Source organism: Bubalus bubalis, chromosome 7 (genome assembly GCF_019923935.1).
Source record: "Bubalus bubalis isolate 160015118507 breed Murrah chromosome 7, NDDB_SH_1, whole genome shotgun sequence".
Classification (NCBI taxonomy): Eukaryota; Metazoa; Chordata; class Mammalia; order Artiodactyla; family Bovidae; genus Bubalus; species Bubalus bubalis.
The window spans coordinates 92,101,193-92,116,032 of NC_059163.1; the positions used below are offsets into that span (position 1 = coordinate 92,101,193).

At 45.7% G+C, this 14,840-nt stretch overlaps 1 long non-coding RNA gene across 2 annotated transcripts in view; it reads right to left on the minus strand.

Annotated features, from left to right (window-relative positions):
• Positions 1–4,571: 4,571 nt before the first annotated feature.
• Positions 4,572–14,840, minus strand: part of LOC102409297 — a 28,392-nt gene continuing 18,123 nt past the window's right edge. Inside the window, exon 3 of one of the 2 annotated variants that reach the window (XR_006552445.2) lies at positions 4,572–4,830. This is a non-coding gene — a long non-coding RNA (uncharacterized LOC102409297). Of the gene's footprint in view, positions 4,831–11,848; positions 12,062–14,840 lie in introns of those variants that run through there. The other variant, XR_006552446.2, reaches the window with a different exon arrangement.

Sequence of the window (14,840 nt, forward strand, 5' to 3'; positions counted from 1 at the left end):
AATAACCAAGCAAATGGCCCCAGGCCCAGAAGAGACAGGGCCGGGGCAGGGATGAGAGGGCAGGAGTTCTTGGTATCTGCCCGTCCCCTCAGGCTCACACTACCAGACCCGCGTCAGGGAAGAGTGGCTGTGGAGCCTCCCCCAGCAGGCAGGGTTCTGGCCTCGCTGCCCGGGGAGATGAATGCGGCTATTCATCGCGTGGGCAGTTTGTGGGCATTCACTTCAAGATCCTTGCAAAATAACAACAACAAAAACCCTATTGAGGCTCCTTTCTCCTCGGACCACGTATTTCCTGAGTTTTTCCTTGAAATCAGGGGATGTGTGGTCCACACACGCCCTCAGGAAGCAGGATTATTCAGCCCACCCTACAATTCCTGGGCGGCGGCATTCAGAAATGTGACCACAGATGAGGCTGTGCTGCAGGAACCTTCCACGGGGCTTCTGGCCGGGCTCCTTCACGAGACATTTAAGAGCCATCTGGCTGGCTTCACCCTGGAACACTTGTCTGGCTGCCTCCTCTCCGTGGGCCTCCCGACTCCCTGTGTTCAAAATGGACACATCTCAAGTAGCTGGCAATTAGACCAAAACCTTATTTCAATGCTGATGGAGATGGACCTGGGGAAAAGTCGACTTGAAATGAAAATGGCTTATCAGGGAGGAACCTAGTCTCAGGGGGAATGAAAGGTGCTGACCAAACTACTGCACCACCCCTGACTCGAATTTTACCCAGACCACCTTGCTAGCCAGTGGTGGTATCATCCCTGAGGACTCCAGGATGGATCCCACAGGGCGCTCCGATTCTTTAACCCACCAAAATAACACTGCCACCAATTCCCTCCTCTGCACATCCACTCCCACCACTTTAGAGTTCCTTCAACAGCCTAAGGGTTGCCATGACCACCCACCTCACCTTTGTGGCACATGTAGAAGCTGCTGCTTTAAGCGTTATCTAGATGGTGGTGGTGTCCTGCCCTGGCCCCTAATGAAAGCTAATTGCCTTTGAAGTGCTGAACCAAAGATAACTGACAGTTACCCCAGTCAGCCCCATCCTCCCATCCTGGCTCAACCTTTTGCCTCCCACCTCGCGCACCCTGCAGAGCTTTAGAGAAAGGGACACTTTCCCTCTGCTGCTCTCCCTGGTTCTTTGGGGAGACCAGACCCAGGGAAGTTGGGAGGGTCTCTTGGAAAAGTATTGGCCTGAAGAACATAGGAAGGGGGCCCAGGAAAATAGAGGGCGGATGCGCAGCGGTGGCGGTCCCAGCCCTCAGGGCCCTCGGAGAGAGGCATTTGGTCCCCTGTGGCGTTTCACTGGCTGACCAAGGACGGCAGTATGTTGGTCCCAACCACCTCACCCGTCTCATCTGCTAGAACAGGTGGATTTAGTAGCGCATTGGTTTATGCAGTTCATACACGGCCTTTCAGCGAGAATGTAGTACCTCCAGGCAGCAGACCTATTGAATGAGACCGGTGTCCTGAATGTGTAGATGACATGAATCCGACAAGATGACACGGAGGTTAGAAGTGGCCATCCTCTTCCATATGATTGCAAAATTGAACAATCCTAAAAATCACCCCCAAAGCCTGAACAGTATCGTTTACAATAACGCTTTAGTCCTTTGGTTTCCGGGGCTGACAAAATCCCCGCCTTTGACCAAACAGTACGTGCAAGCCCACAGGACGGATTCTTTATCTGCCTTGGAACGGCCACCACTTCCCCTGGCGCTCTGCGCCCCTGCAGCCCCACGGCTGGGCGTGTGCCTGACTCGGGCATCACCCACGCCCGCTCCCTCCGCGCTGACACGCTCCAGGTGAGCGCTGAGAGGAGCGCTGAGCCGCTCACCACATGAAAGCGGCAGCCCAGCTCGCTGCCAGAGCGCTGGCTGCGCAGCAGCGAGGCACGTCACACCTTGGATTTTGAAGTTCAAAAATAGATCGACAATGTTGATACTTCAGGGGGACGGTGGGTGGGAGTTGAATTTCTGTTTCTCCAACTCTGTAATTAATTTATCCAGCAAGGAGGCTCTAATGATGCCAGGAAGAGAAAAGAACCCCTGGAGGGGCTGTCTGTGGCTTTTCCTCAGAATGATTGGGTACTGTTGGGTTGGGGCTGCAGCAGAGATGTGAATGAACTCAAAACTGTGTGTGTGTGTACACAGAATATACAGGATGCATGTGATGTGTGTGCTGCGTGTTTATATGTGTGTGACGTGACTGCAGTGTTGTGTCTGTGTGCTCTGGTGTGATGGGTATATCTAGCGGTGGTGTGTGTGTGCAAGTGGTGTGGTGTGGGTATACGTGCTGTGGGAATGTACAGTTTGGCATGTGTGTGCTGTAGTGTGTGTGTGTTTACATGTGGTGTGTGTGTGTTTACATGTGGTACGTGTGCAGTGTGGGTGTGTGATGCTTATAGTGTATGGTGTGTGTACTCTGTGAGAATCTGAGGTAGTGTGTATGCAGCATGTATGGTGCAAGTGTCCTGTATAGATGTGTGTGAAGCATAAGTGTGTGGTGTGTAAACATGCATGATGTAAGGGGTAAAGTGTGATATGAGTGTGCCGTAATGTATGTGTTGCCTTTATGTATATGAGGTGTGGTGTGTGGATCATATGTGTGGGGGCGTACATATGAGATTAAGGGTGTGAGGTTTGGTATGTGTTCTGTAGGGTGTGTGGGCTATATGTGGTATGTATATCTGGTGTGTGGTGTATTTATGTGTGTGGTGTACACATGTGATACGAAGGTGTGAGGTGTGGTATATGTGCTACCTGGGGTATAGAGGTGTGTGGTGTGTGTTATTAATACAAGTTGTATGTATGTGTGTGGTGTACATTGTGTGTGGTTTGTCTGAGTGTGTATGTGTATTATGTGTAGTTTGTCTCAGTGTGTGTATTTTATGTGTGGGATGTCCTTGAGTGAGTGTGTGTGTGTGTGTGTGAGAGAGCATGTGTGTGAGAGACGTGTGCGCGGGTCGGCCGGCAAGCACTTGTGCAGGCAGGCCCGGCCTTCGTCTTTGATGTGAGCGCGGAGGTATCCTGGCAGCTGCCTCTGTGTCCCAACGCTCTTGCTGGAGAGCTAAAGCCCAGCGAGGGAAAAAAGAAAAAGCGCTGCTAACGCACCACGCCCTAAGCCCCTCGGGGAAGGGTTTGAATCGCTTAGCTGGGATCCTACCAAGCTTCGGCCTGCCCCTGGCTGTGCCTCCCCTGAACTTGATCTTGTCTGTGGGAGGCCAGGGCGCTGGAGGAGGGGCGGGCAGGAGGCCATCCTGCCGAGGTTCTGCCCCCTCACGAGGCTGGGGCTTCGGCCTCTGCTGTGATGTCTGTAAAACTTCCATAACAAGGTGCTCCTCTGGTGCGAGTGCTTCACACAAAGAGCTGCACGGCTGCTGTTTCCCGCCCTCGCCTTCAGTGAGGTGTGAGTGTCCTCCTCACTTGGGAGGATTCTTTGGCTTTCCTTGGCTTTGCAGGTTTCTAAAAACACCCTAAAACCTTTGGAGGTTTCCTAAAAACACCCATCTCACCTAAAACCACCCATCTCTGAAGCTCAGAAGGAATTGGCGAACAACAGACTTGATGATTTCTCTTTTTCTGTTTCTAGCACCAGTGGATAGGGCCTGAGGATAGGCACTCAGCTTCCTCATCTCCGCCAGCAGGAAAGGGAGGGAGCAGAAATTCCCTGAGGCTTCCACTCAAACCAGACCCCGGGGCCAATGGGAATGGTTAAGGGCATGGACTTTGACTTCTGCCTATCACTGCTGTGTGACCTTGGACAAATTCCTTCTCTGAGCCTCAGTGTTTTCAAATCTCTAAATTAGAGCTAATAGCAGTATCCCATTCATAGGATTATTTGAGGATTAAGTGATATAATGAATAATAAACTCTAGCATGGTGCCTAGCACACAGTAAGCCATAAATATGCTTTATAAGATAATTCCTCCATTCCCCTGGGTAGGTATTATACCTATAAAGAAAGAGGCTCGGCCAGGTCACACAGCTAATAAGTGGTGGGTTTGCCATTCATGCACGACCATACTGCTAGCACCCCGTGTGGCCGCGCTTGTTGCCTTCTACTGCAACTGCTTCAAGTGGCCTGCCTTTGAGACCTCTCCCTGGGGGACTGCTGTGTGTCACAGACACTGTCATACCGTTGTCCTTTAGTCTTGAACATATTTTAGGAAGAAGCCTGGGAAGAAAGAAGAAAGCACCATAGACTGACAACATGAGGCTACTTCCTTCAGTAGGAGCTGAGAAGTGTATTTGTAGGTTGGTAGAATCCTACATGATATTGTGGGGGTAAAGAATTTGTTACTAAGGGAAAACACACGTGAGAGCTAGACTCTGTTTTTACATTCACTCAGAACAGAGTCCACTAGAGTCTCTCAGGCCTCAGAAGGCCCTTGCTCCTCCCTCTACCACCACCTCCACTGCCCGACTCCCTGCGTCCTCACACTTTGAATATACCTCTCTTGCAGTAGTTAGCACCTGGATCTAACTAGTTGTTTATGTCTGTTTCCTGCCCCTGAATTGTGCGTGCCTAGGGACAGGTGCCCTGTCCCACTCACCCATGTTCCGCTCACCTGGCAAGGGCCTTGATGAGAAAGCACACCAGTGCTCACAGAGCACCGTCATTTGGTGAAGCAACACATGTGCAGTGTCCGTGGCGCTGACATTATCCAGGTGCCATGCTGACACTTCAGGTTCAAAGTGGAATGAGGCACAGGCTCAGGGCTGTGGGCACTGCATCACCAGGGTGTCCACAGAAGAGAAGCCACTTCAAGTGTGCACAGCAAAGGGAACATAGTGCAGATAAGTGGTTTCCACAGGTGCTGAGGCTCTAAGAAGCCAAACAGAAGAAAAGAGAAACCAGAAATTAGCAACAGGTGGGAGCCGCTGATGGCACCAGGAGACAAAGACAGGAGGTGACAGTTCCCAGAGCCCAGGAGCAGAGGCAACCTGCAAGAGAGGCTGTCCTGGGAGTGGGTGCCACCAAGGGGACACAGACAGCAGGGCTTTCTGCCCTCCAGTCTCCGGCCAGCTGCCCCACTGGCCTCTCCCAGCTGGTCCGGGAGCCTGGTGAGTGCCAGGTCAGCCTCTCTTGTGCAGAGCAGAGTTTGGGGAGAGGGAGAAGGATGAGACCATACAGGTGTGCTGCACCCATGGGAGGAAGGCCACTCTGGAGGGAATGCAGGGCCAGGCCAAGGATGGGCTGAAGGAGGGAAAGCCAGAGTCAGGTAAGCTCGCTGCTTTCAGGGCAAGAAGGTAGGTTAGTTGCCATATATATATATATATTTTTTTTTTTTGGCCACACATTTAGTGGCATAAAACAATATACATTTATTTTCTCTAGTTACTTCGGGTCAGGAGCCCAAGCATGACTTAGCTGGATTCTTGGTCAGGGTCTCAAGTAGCTGCAATCAAGGTGTTGACCAAGCTATGCTTTCATCTAGAGACTCGACTGGAGGGACATCCATCTGAAAGTTCATGCAGGCTGTTGGCAGAATCAATTCCTTATGGCTGTATGACTGAGGGCCCAGCTTTTTGCTCGTTGTGATGTGCTAAGTCACTTCAGTCATGTCTGGCTCTTTGTGATCCCAAGGACTGTAGCCTGCCAAGCTCCTCTATCCATGGGATTCTCCAGGCAAGAATACTGGAGTGGGTTTGTCAGGGGAGTGTGAAATTTCCCCGGTTCTGTCTTGTCTCAACAAAAATTTGAAGTGACGGACGTTAAAGCCCTTGGCCTGTCACAGCTCTCAGACAGACCGTCTTATAGCTCTCAGCTCTCGGACAGACCGTGTTATACCTCTCGGCTCTCAGACAGACCGTGTCATAGCTCTCGGACAGATCAGTGTTACAGCTCTGTGTTACAGCTCAGTTTTATTTAGAGAATAAAAGGAAAATACATCCTTGAGGCGTGAGGGCATGCTGACCCAAAAGACGCAAAGGGAAGAGAGGGAGAGAGACAGAGAGTGTGTGGGGGAAAGAGACCCCTGGCCCTTTGGCTCTTCTTTTTATGTTTTTTTCTTTTTCCTCCCCCTGGGTCTGCCCTATGTAAATTGGGCTAGCCAGGACGGCTGTTTGTTTTACCTGAGGTCCACACTCCGGTCCTAGGACCTTCTTTGTTCTATTTTCGCAGGCTTTTCCCTTCTTTGTCTTTTAGCCACCGCCATTCTCAACTCCTTTTTCTTATTCTAACTACCTAACAGGTTGCCATGCCCTCCTCCAGGGGATCTTCTAGACCCAGGGACTGAACCCACGTCTCTTACATCTCCTGCATTGGCAGGCAGGTTCTTTACCACGAGCACCTTCTGGGAAGCCCCAGGCTAGGTGTCAACTGGGACCATCCTTAGGTCTGAGAGCTAACATTGCTGTTGGCAGCTACATGGGCTCCCTCAGTGGGGCCATTTACTTGATGAAGCCCACAAGGAGCATCTCTTACTCCAGTTTGCTGAGAGGGAGTCTCTTATAGCATAACACAGTCACATATATGACATCCCCTCACTTTGCTATACGGGTTGGGAGCCTGCACTCAATGAAAGGGGGTTACACAAAGACATGAACTCTAGAGATGTGATCACTGGGGTCACCAAGGGTCTGTACATCATACAATGGATCTCTGCATACCTTGGTTCTGGTTTTCTTCTTCTGCAGGTCTAAATTTTTAAGAGTACTCACTAAAGAGTGAAACAGTCGGAACAGTCATATGAATCTTCTGTCCTCTGACTTAGAAAATTAGCAATAAAATCTATAGACATTGCAATTAGTGAAAGCTCAGAAATATTACAAAAATTTGCTAAAACAAATCCCATGTCAAATTAAACTTACCTTTTTCTTACTATCTAAATGCATCTTAAAACTTAAGTATTTTGCAAGTGTTTTGACCAATAAAATCCAGTTCTAGGAATTTATTCAAAGAAAATTATCACAGACGTGTGCAAAGATTTAGCTACAGGGATGATCACCTCAGCATTGATAATAATTACAAAACACAAAACCAAAAAACCCCAAACTACAAACAAACTATTATTTAACAATAGGATATTAACTAATTAGGCTATGATGCATTCATACAATAGAATACGATGACTCTTTTGAATATGATGTGGAAGAATATTGAAATGCATGAAAAAATGTTAACTACATAATAGTGATTTAGTACTACATGGATGTGAGAGTTGGACTGTGAAGAAAGCTGAGCGCTGAAGAATTAATGCTTTTGAACTGTGGTGATGGAGAAGACTCTTGAGAGTCCCCTGGACTGCAAGGAGATCCAACCAGTCCATCCTAAAGGAGATCAGTCCTGGGTGTTCATTGGAAGAACTGATGCTGAAGCTGAAACTCCAGTACTTTGGCCACCTCATGCGAAGAGTTGACTCATTGGAAAAGACTCTGATGCTGGGAGGGATTGGGGGCAGGAGGACAAGGGGACGACAGAGGATGAGATGGCTGGATGGCATCACTGACTCAATGGACGTGAGTCTGAGTGAACTCCGGGAGTTGGTGATGGACAGGGAGGCCTGGCGTGCTGCGATTCATGGGGTCGCAAAGAGTCGGACACAACTGAGCGACTGAACTGAACTGACTACTAAAAAGAGGGAAAGGCCCTAACACACACCTCATGGCTCCATTTTGTCTTTGTTTTATTTTAGCATATACAGGCATGGATAAATGACTGGAAAGATTTACACAAAATTGTGACAATATCTTTGGATAATGAAATGAGATGTAACATTTCTTTTGCCTTATTTTATTCTCTAGATTTTCTACCATAAACACATATCACTTTTATATAGTAAGGAAAACATTAACTTAAAAATATCTAAGTTTCCACTATCAGATATTAGGAACAAAGGGTGTATTGGAAGCCGTCTAAAAAACTGGAGAAGGAGGTAACTTTGGATCTTGGTTCTCCTATTTGGTGACACTGTTACCTCAAGCAAATCACTATCTCACTAACCTTGGTTGACTCGTGTGTCATGAAAACACCCTTTTCTCTGGCTAAAAGCAGTGTCTACTGTAATGATTAAGACGATGTGTAGGAAAGTACTTGCTAAATAGTAAAGCATGAGTAACAGCATTTTCCCCTTTGACATTCAAATGAAATAAGATCCACCATACAAAGAGAGGTATGAGGAAGGATCTGGTGGTTAAAGTTGTTACTGAATGTTACTCCACGGCAGAGTTTTCTCCAAAACCCTACATTCAATTACAGTCTCCCTTGGCGTCTGGGTGTGTGTCTGCGTGTGTGTCTTGCTTACCGTTAGCTGCCAGCATGGTCTTGAGCCTGTCAGTTTCCTCTCTGACTTTAGCTCCTACCGTAAGCTTGTAAGGGAAACATTATGTTACGCGTATAGATTTCTTACCAGGCTCTCTAGGGCTTTTACAAGCTCTAACATTCTATGATTTGGAGAATCACTGACTCCATGGACATGAATTCGTGCAAACTCTGGGAGATAGTGAAGGACAGGGAGGCCTGGCAGGCTGAAATTCATGGGGTCACAAAGAGTTGGCCATGACTTAGCAACTGAACACACACAACACCTATCTTCCTAAGTGGAGCACAGCCAAAGAAAACGGGGAATAACAGGAGTCAGGTTCCTTCTTTAAGGAGATTGCTGTCCGGGCTGGTTACATTCCTAGGAGAGGAAAGACTGAAGGATTTTTGATGACACATTATATCAGTGATATAACAGCATACCTCCTGAAGTCCTGTCGTGCTGGCATGAGTGGTGGCTTTGGAGAACACAATGAAGAATGTGAGCTCTAGCATCAGACTGGCCTGGGTTCAAATCCCAACTTGGGCTCACCGTCTTGTGATCTTGGCAAGCTAAGCCTTGGTTTCCTCTATTATCTTGAAGTCTCATGTGGCTTTTACCTTACCTTTGGGGACAATTAAGAGCTGGTAGTACAGTGTCTGGCACATAGTGGATGTTTAGTAACCAGTAAATTTAATTACTATTTGGAGTTCATTGGAATAAAGCAGTAGGACAATATTCTTGGTTTAATCTAGCTCTTTATTTCTCCTGGGTCACCAGAGGACATCACCATCTAAAATGTGTGCTTGTCTTGGTTTAAGTGTCCTTTGGTGATGCCCAAGTTTTCCAGGGTCAGCTTTTTAGTCACTGACTGCACTCAAGTGTTCAACTGTCAAATTCTGAATCTGTGGGGAAGGAACGTGTTAAGATGCCATCTGGTTGTAAGTAGTTCCAGCAGGTGAGAGTTTGTTTCTATCCATTTAAAGACGTTTTCTTGAGCTTCCTAATGATATTCTCGTGTGAGCTTTTCTACAGATATTCAGAAGATGTGTGATTCCGATGGTAAAGAATCTGCCCTCAACGCAGGAGAACCAGGTTTGATCCCTGGGTCAGGAAGATCCCCTGGAGAAGGGAATGGCTACCTACTCTAGTATTCTTGCCTGGAGAATCTGATGAACAGAGGAGCTTGGCGGGCTACAGTCCATGGGGGTCACAAAGAGTCGGACACAAATGAGTGACTCAGCACCATATATCCAACCACCTTTGACACTTTTTGTCAGAGATTGTGTTGAGATATCTGAGAAACTCTTTGTGGAATAAAATTATATTTCATAATCTTGGAAGCTAACTATATTTCATAATCTTTCATAATCTTAGTTGGGGTGAGTTTCTCTTTAGAAAAACTAAATTGAAGATTTCCCTCTCTAAAAAACTGAACTCAATATATTTCCTAAATACCAGGGTTGCTTGTGCCAAGAAACTTTTTTTTAACATGGGACGTGCAGAAAAGATTCTCTTTAATCATAAGTGAATGTGGTTTAATTTTTTTTAATTTTATTAACTTGTTTCCTTCCATTAGAAAAGTAATACATGTTCATGTTCAGAAATTTATTTTCAAACAATTCCTAAGGAAATAAAATGGAAAGAGTCCTGTCTTCACCACCCCATGACCCTCAGAGGAACACATCCATCTTCCCAGAAGTAATCTCTGTTAAACTGGGCACACAGCCTGCTAGAATTTGAGGAGCTTATACACATGATACAATATCTTGATTTTAACTAAACTTTATTTGAGATAATTGCAGATTTATGTGCAGTTACAGGAAATAATATTGAGAGATGCTATGTACCCTTTGGGTCTTCCCAGTTGGCACTAGTAATAAAGAACCCACTTGCCAATGCAGGAGACATAAAAGATGTGGGCTTGACCCCTGGGTTGGGAAGATTCCCCTGGAGGAGGGCATGGCAATCCACTCTAGTATTCTTGACTGGAGAATCCCATGGACAAAGGAGCCTGATGGGCTACAGTCTATAGGGTCGCAAAGAGTTGGACACAACTGAAGTGACTTAACACACAGCACACACACAGGTGCCCTTTACCAAGTCTCCCCCCATGGTAACATCTTGAAAAACTGTAATGCAATATCACAGCCAGGAGGCTGGATACAGTCTGTCAAGAGACAGAACATTCCATATCCACAAGAATCCCTCCTATGGCCCTTTTATAGCCAAATCCACTTTCCTCCTATGACTAGCCCTTCATTGTGTGTTAGTCACTTAGTCGCGTCTGACTCTTTGCGACCCCATGGATGGTAGCCACCAGGCTCCTCTGTCCATGGGATTCTCCAGGCAAGAATACTGGATTGGGTTGCCATTCCCTTCTCCAGGAGATCTTCCCAACCCAGGTACCGAGCCTGGGTCTCCCGCATTGCAGGCAGATTCTTTACCATCTGAGCTACAGGGAAGCTCTTACCCCTTCATTAACCCCTGGCAATTGCATACTTTCATCATTTCAAAATGTCACATAGGGACTTCCCTGGTGGTCCAGTGGTTAAGACTTCGTCTTCCAGTGCAGAGGGTGCGGGTTCAATCCCTGGTCAGGGAGCTAAGATCCTACATGCTGTAGGGCCAAAAAACCAAAGCATGAAAGGGACAAAATATGGTAACAAATTGAATAAATACTTTTAAAATGGTCCACATCAAAAGAAAAAAAAAATACTTCATGTAGTGGAATTACACAGTACATGACATTTGGGGGCTGGCTTTTGCACTCAGCATAATTTCCTGGGGATTCATCCAGGTTGTTGCGTGAATGACTAGTTTGTACCTTTATTATTGCTGAGTGGTAGTCCATGCTATGGTTATATCACAGTTGGTTATTTATCTGTCAAAGGACATCTGAGTTGCTTCCAGACTGGGGCTTTTACAAATGAAGCTGTTATAAACATTTATGTACAGGTTGTTATGTGAACACAAGTTATCGTTTCTCTGGGATAAATGCCCGGAAGTGTAATTGCTGGGTCATATGGTAGAGCCAGCAATGAAGAAACACTTTGTAGAATAAAATTATATTTCATAATGGGTGGATCTTGTGAGCTAAAGGTTTTTATTTCCATCTGGAAAAAATGGAAATTGGAATCGTTTTTCCACTCACTGTAGGTTAGGTTTTGTTCCTCTTGGGCTGTTTTCAAGGTTTTTCTTTTGCTTCAGAAGTTTGATGATGATGTGTCTTGATATAGATTTCTTTGGAGATTCTATCTGAGCTTCATTCAGTTTCTTGAATCTACAGACTTATGTCTTTTACCAAATTTGGGAAGTTTTCATCTTTTTTTAATCTTTTTTTCTCCTCTCCTGGAACACTGCTAACAGAAATATTAGATTTTTACATATAGTTCTACATTAGGTCCTTAAGGCTCTGTTCTTTTTCCTTTTTTGCCCCGTCTATTTTTCCTGTTTTTCAGAATAGATATTTCCTTATTGATTGATCTGTAGGTTCACTGATTCTTCCCCTGTCCCCTCCGTTCTGCTGTTGAACTTATCCATAGAGTTTGGCTGTTGTTGGCTACTGTATTTTTCATTTCTAAATTTCTATTTGGTTCATTTTCACATTTTCTATTTCATTGCAGAGAGTTTCTGTTTTTTGTTTTAAGCATTTTCATAATTGCTCACTGAAGCATTTTTATGATGGCTCCTTTAAAAATCATGTCAAATAAGTCTAACAGCTGTGTCATTTCAGCGTTGGTATCTGCTGATTGTTTTTTATTATTCGATTTGAAATCTTATTGGATCTTGATTTTCACTGGAAGTGATTTTCTATTAAAGATAAAGGAGAAAGATAGTGATTTTTTACATCAAAACCTAGGCATTAGATGAGACTCTGGATCTTATTTAAGCGTCTAGTTTAGCTGCCTGTGACTCTTCTCTGGCATGGGTGGAGGGAGCATTGCCTTTTTACTACCCAGGGGAGTAGACATCCAGGCTTCCCTCTTGGCCACTATCGACAGTCCTCGTTACTGCTGGGCAGAGGTGGGAGCTGTGCCCTCTACTAGCCCTCCACGGACCCTGCCTGGGCGAGGCAGGAGCACCTCCTACTGCACGCCACGTGGCCTCCACTGACACCGCTGGGGGTGGTGGCCTCGCTGCCTCTGGGCAGTGGGGAGAGTCCTCACCCCCTTCTGGGCCTTCTCTGGCAACATTTTGGCACAGGAGTCGGGCATCTCTTCACAGGCTGATGAGAGTGGATGTCTAGGCGCTCCACTCTGTCGGGACTATTGTGGGAGGCGGTGAGGACCACAGCTTTTTTCCCCACAGATTTTGGCTGGAGCAGAGAAGTTATTGACCGAAGATTTTCTGTTTTGCTACACTTCCCCATTCCTGGACCAATGGTTAGAGACAGTCAGCTTTTGTGCCTTTTTTTTTTTTTTTTTTCTGTCTGTTCCCGTTGGTATCTCCAACTGCTGCAGCACCTAGTCCAGGATATACGAGGCAAGAAGAAAACCCAGGCAACCGACCACTGCATCATATCTAGGGTCCCAAACTCCTTAGCTGGTTGGCCCTCATGTCTCTACCTTTCAGAGTCTTCTTAGGCTTGCTGTATACACAATGCTGGGGTATTAACTGTACCCAGTGGGAGGAATAGAGAGAAGCGTGTCTATTCTGTCTTCCTGGAAGCGGAAGCCCATGGTTTACTTTTAACAGGGACTCAAATAGTACAAGTTTTCCCTTGAGCTATAAAGCATGCAGTTTTAGCAACTACAAAGAAATAACAGAAGACTACAATTAAGGAAATCTTTAATCTTGAAATTAACTAAATAAAATCATAGTGTCTGTACATTCTAATGTATAACAGGGAAAACGGAACAATGACTGTGTGTTAAAGGCCCAGAATTATGGAGTCAGAAGAGCTTAATTAATATTTTAAACCAAGAGTGTAAATCGAACTGTCTTATGAAGTAACGCCAACCATCAAAGTGAAATTAAGGAGCCAGAGTGCTCACAATCTATATTTTACTCTGTAGAACCCATTTTCTCTTTCTCTCTCCTTCTTTCTTTCTTTCCTTCCCCCCTTTTTTCCTCCCTCTGTCCCTTCCTTCCTTCCGTTCTTTCACTTTTTAAAAATTTTAAATCTTTGATTTTTTTTTGCCCCCTCTCTTTTTTGACCCCTACACTGCAGCTTCTTGCCTTTATTTCTGGGCCAGCCATTAGACTCAACTGATTGAAACTATTGTTTAGTAAAATCTATGGATTATTCTGAACTAATCTTGAGAAAACTTTAGGTAAGGAAAATTCTACAGACTTCCTTTGTGGTTGCTTGAAATAGCACTCTATAGCATTTTACTTTCTGACTTTTCTACATACTCTGCTTAGACCAGTATTTTGCAAATCACATTCACTTCCCATCTTCAGGAATTGGGCCAAATTTTCATTTAACTCATTCTAATTTTTAGTTAATTTTTCTTAAATCAATTCTTTTTTAAAAAACTTGTTTCAAAAGAAAATTGTAAAAAAGAAAGAAAATAGTACTGGTAAAGTATCTAAAAAAAAAAAAAAAAAAAAGTAGAAAGATACCACAATCTCCCATAGTAAACAAGTTCATATCTTGTAAATTTTGGAGTGAGAACGTTCTCTATGGTGTCCAATCTGCCTCCCTATCTCTGACTGCACTTTATGTTAGTTTCTGTAGATTTTATGAAAATAAATCTCACCAATGCAATAAGTACTTGTCCCATGGAAGAAAACCAAAACTTAATCTTATTCTTATCTCTCCTTTAAAACATATCTCCTCAAATCTTGTCTCCTTTAAAACTTATTCCTCTGCCACTTGGGGGCTCCCAGGTGGCTTAGTCAGGTTAAGAATCTGCCTGCAATGCAGGAGACTTGGGTTCGATCCCTGGGTCAGGAAGATCCCCTGGAGGAGAAAATGGCAACCCACTTCAGTACTCTTGCCTGGAGAATCCCATGGACAGAGGAGCCTAGTGGGCTATAGTCCATGGGGTCACAGAGAGTCAGACATGACTAAAATGACTGAGCACGCTTACACACACAGCCGCTTGATGAAAACTCAGGCCCCAAGAATTTTCTACTCATTCTGGAATAATAAGCCATCCTCAAATGATTAAGAGAGCTGTGGTCCCCATTCATTCCAAATCAGTAGAGAGAAGGTATCAGGCCATGATGAAAATCAATTCTTGGATTTTGACCTGAAGACTGGACTGCTCCTCCCCTTTCTGCTTCTTGAGGCCTGTGGTTTGAGGCTGGCAGCCCCAGGGGAAGGGAGTGGGGGCGGCTCCTGCTCACCTCCTTTCTTACTCCTGGTCACTCACACCAACCCCAACCAGCTGACAGAGGGGCAGGATAGGCCCAGAAAGCAGGGGGACAGTTCTTCTTTGGTCACTGGCTTTGTGCACTCTGACAATAGCAGATGCCTCCCGCTCACCCTTTCCAAGGTTCCCATCCCTGAGATCGCCGTCTTGCAACCCCCACTGGCAGCCTTTCCCCATGGGCCTGCCGTTGGAGTCCCCACTCTCCTGGTTGGTCCTCTAGTGTAACATTTGACAAGGCTACAGTGCACCCCTCCTCTCAGATGTGGCCC